The sequence below is a fragment of the Opisthorchis viverrini genome (assembly GCF_000715545.1).
Source record: "Opisthorchis viverrini unplaced genomic scaffold opera_v5_5, whole genome shotgun sequence".
In the NCBI taxonomy this organism is placed as follows: domain Eukaryota; kingdom Metazoa; phylum Platyhelminthes; class Trematoda; order Opisthorchiida; family Opisthorchiidae; genus Opisthorchis; species Opisthorchis viverrini.
The window spans coordinates 726,877-731,397 of NW_008751661.1; positions in this window are offsets into that span (position 1 = coordinate 726,877).

A 4,521-nucleotide genomic window follows, 5' to 3' on the forward strand; every position below is an offset into this window, starting at 1 on the left:
CCATTACCAACAGATACAACTGTGCCCGCTATCTTCCTGCAATATGACTTTGAGAAGGGACACATCAACGATGAGATACACTGGCGGACAACCGCCGCGTGTTGGTCGAATTCATTGCCTTCAGTGCAAAGCTTGCACTCTCTATCTTCGAAAAGTCTACTGCCATCACTAAAACCATCCGCCAACGATAGCAACTACCTCCCTCATTGTGTAGCTATCCACTCCCACTTCCCAGATGATCGGCGGACAAAACTGGCAGCTAGACCCGCTTTCCATGCACACGGTCCACAGCCATTGGCGGGGATGAGAAAAGAAAAGGACGATGACAAGGGTGGAAATATTTCCGGAATATAACCACGTATAGGAGGAAATCGCCTGATAGGTTCATAGAAATCGAATCGCTCAACTTGCTGAAGAGTAAGGTGATGGATTTAATCCATGCACACTGCCAGTTATGTGGTTGGGCCATGCCTCTGTCACCAACCATCCATGTATCTTAGCTCTAGAGAGGCGGCACCTGTCAGAGGACTGAATCCACTGGTCCATACTCTTGGCTTTCGTTTCCAAGTCAGAATGGCTACCTATAGGTCGTTTTACACTCTTTTGGCTAGATAAAATGTCTTTTGAAGGTAGACGTTTGCAAGACCTGCGAACTATGTGTTCCAACCGGTGTAATTCGCTCATATCTATCTTGGTTAAACTGTTTCTTCCAAAAGCTACCCCATTTAATTTTCCACTGCGAACCAGTTGTTCCCAGTAGGCCCAAACAATGCGTTGTAGATCCCCGTGGCCAAATACTGGCCGCCTTTTCCATTTCGTGCGTTTTCACGGTCCTGATCCATATCTGCGTTGTAAGTCCAACCCTTGACCGACAAGGTGATAGGACGGTGCCATAGATGTTGGAGATTGACAAAGACCGCCCCGGCCCTCCCGACTTTTTCCTGTTCACGAGCACTTATGCTACTGTTCATGTAAGTGACTATTTACAATGTCGATCAGCTCAGCTCTAAGAATGTGGTTTGGGTATGATGTCAATCCGTCTTGTGATAGCTCAACAATCGTGCTACCTTATGTATTAGATTGCTAAAGGGTTGTCGAGAGATGTGACTCAATAAATGCAAAAGTCTGGGCCTCGTGTCTTCTGGCAAGAACGCCCCCTGGAGGGGCAGATCAAAGCGATTTCAGCAGCATATCAGTTACAAAGGCTTGGGTAGCCTGGCTCTCTCCAACCCTCGTGCCTCATTCCGTTGGCATGGCAGCTACGCACCGAATGGGTGCTATAGATAGGCGGTTTTAAATACGAAAGCGTCAAAAAGACTTGAAGTTGCACTCAAAGGCCAAGGAAAGCCCAAGCCTAAGGTGTGTAGATCGTGTGTGACAGACTTGTGCAATTGTCTGCTGAACGAATTAGCTTGTGAGCGTTTCAGTAATAGCTAGTAGCCCGAATGTTCTGATTGCATCAACTATCTTTGTTGTTGTTTGTTTCAACTGAGTGCCATGTGGTAATTAGGTGTTTATCACGGAAACCGGTTCACGGTCTGTAACGGGACTGTTTTTCAGCCATGGCCTTTCTGAGATTTCGAGATATGTAACTGTCCCTTGGGATGAGCTCCGATTTGTCTCACCTATGTATGTTACCACATGTGCTACTAGACTAGTAAGCTGTGCAAAATTAAAACAAATTACGAGGCCCAGCGAGGACTGCCTGTGTGAGTGCAATAATTCCCGAGCGGGCAGTTGGGTAAGTTTTGTCGCCGCAAAAGTAGCTCAGCAGTTAAAGCTCAAAGCATGATAATGATTGATGCCTTTCTAAGATATATTGTGTTTTGCACTGAGGAGGTTGGAATGAACGACCTAGTGGTTGCTTGGCTCCAAAAACACACCACTTTATAAGGACGCTTCTCACTAACGTCGTTGTGTTAGGCGGATGCCTTATAATAAGTTCTAAATTTCATCATTTTTTTACCTTGCAGTGCCGATGCGGCCTTCGTTGAAATGTGCTGTGGTGTTCAAAGTATGCATGCATGATATTGTATCTACCTAACATTCATTACGACTAAATTATCGCAGTGCTGGGAATGAGAGAATACGAGCGCCAAAAGACAGCGCGGAACCCGTTGATTCTGTTTTGTCTTTGAAAAGTTTTGTGAGATGATTTTATCGTTGTGATACGTTCCTTTGATCGTTCTTGTGATACAGCATTAGCAGAGACGGTGCATATGCGTGCACTATTTTTTCGAATTTTAAGCCTGGAAAACAAACTATGCCTCTTGAAGGCTGCTGACAATTCTTCGGCAGCCCATGACTGGCTTCGCTCTTCTCGGGACTTATCGGTTAGGTACGGTCCCCGAGTTTCCTTTAACGTTATGCTCTACTTGAACCCAAAGTTCGGAACTACACTTATTTGCACACCAATTTGTTTTTTTTTTCAATTACGGGAGGCCCACATGAATCCCTCATTTACGATATCCTCTAACTGAATGTGCTGCTCAGGACGTCTCATGTTTCAGTTAATAAGATATGCGAAATGTCTCGGCATTTTTTCATAAAGGGAACTACTCGTCGAAGAAAACTGTGGCAGCTACAACCACTGCACGACAAGCACGCGGTTCTTAGAACTGATAATGATGATGACTTTTTGACCACCGACGACCGGTTTCGCTATTCCTCTTTGGGCTCATCAGTTAGGCTGAGTCCTCGAGTTTCTGTCAACTCTACTTAAACCAGGAAGGTCGTTGAAGTTGTTCTGATCTGTTGATGTAGCTCAGTAGTCTGCTTGCTTATGACAACCATAGATCGGGGCACCGCTTCAACATGCAAGCTGAACCAAGAGAAATTAAGCTTTATTGTCCTCCACAGGCAAGTATGTTGATTTTAGCAGCTACTTAGGCCAGCTGCAATGATGTTTCCCTCTGCTTAACGGACTACCCCATTCTCGTTGCTCTCTTTCAGACTGAATTTGTAAGCACCAGAGACACAGACCTAAATGAATGTCGGAACATAAGTCAAAGTAATAAATTAGGGATTCAAACAACTGAAATAGTTAGCGAATATACACTCATTTGCAAACTGATTTGTTTTTTTTCGAGAGATTACCTGAAACCGAACCCCAGCTGAATCTATCGTTTGTGATGTTCTCAGGCAGCTGTTGTGCTGCACCAGGCCGCCTCATGTTTCAGTCGCTACGATATTCGAGATATCGCGATACATGTATATCTTTGTAATGTACTACTCATAAGGCTGCTGAAAATCCGTCGACAGCCCAAGACCGGTTTCGACCTTTTTGGGGCTCATCAGGTAGGCGCAGCCCCCGGGTTTCCGTCAACTTTATGAGAACATCACAAACGAGATATTCAGCTGGGTTCCAGGCGAGTCTCTCGAAAAAACCAAATTAGTTTGCAAATGAGTATATATTCGCTAAGTTCGTGCAATTCGGTCTCAAGTAGATCATAAGGTTGACGGAAACCCGGGGACTGCGCCTACTTGATGAGCCCCAAAAAGGGTGAAACCGGTCGTGGGCTGTCGATGGCTTTTCAGAAACCTTATGAGTATTACATTACAAAGATAAACTGAAATAGTTCTCAAGAAAGATGTGGATTCGGACTGGGTTTGGACATTTATACTGGAAAAGAATTCACCTTAACAGTGAACTTTTCCCAGCTTCCATCCTCCCGCTTCATGCAACTTGTAAATTGAGAACCAGTATGTTTAACTGAGTTTGGATTACATCGATGCTTCGGTGGAAATTGAGTACACATCTGTTGGTATAGTTGCCTCCCCTGCTTCACCGTATACACCATTTTCTAGATGGGAGCGCATTTCCACCAGAGCTAGACAGGAGCTGACGCGCTCAAGTTTTCTGTCACAGCGCTTGTGGGCTTGGGCTATGGACCCGTGAATCTTAACATGTGTGCTCTTCATGCAGTTACTGTAGGTCATTTAAAGTTCGTATCTTAGCTATCTGATGGGCTTCACAAGATGTAATCGCTAAGATTCGTAATCGGTTTTCACGGAGCACTGGGCATTTTAGCAATCTTTCGTCCGGTTGGCCATAACCGACCATTCGTCATCAGCGCTGTGTAACCAGTACGCAAGTTTGTCAGAAATCGATGAAGCTTTACTCGCATTGATGAAGCAGTCACCTTATATGAAGAGAGCTGCCTGATTGGACAGCAGTTACACAACCATATTAATCCGACACCCACCATAGTTTCTCCATGTAATGTGCGACAGTCACATTAAGTAGGAAAACCGAGAGACTGGGCTATGACACCTACACACAACGTGTTTATCAAAGGCATGCGGTAGAGGGTACACCTGAATGGCAATGAAGAACTTATACGAAGACATGATCAGGTTGTCGCAGCTATGATGAAAAGTTGAGTCGCAGGGGCAGGTGAGTCAGCTGTTCTCAGACTTCATCATCATCATCATCAACGACAGCATGACATCAGTGCTCAACACCAATGCTTCACTGCCGTACAGCCATGACTTATTTGAAAGCCTTATTGTAAAGAAAAG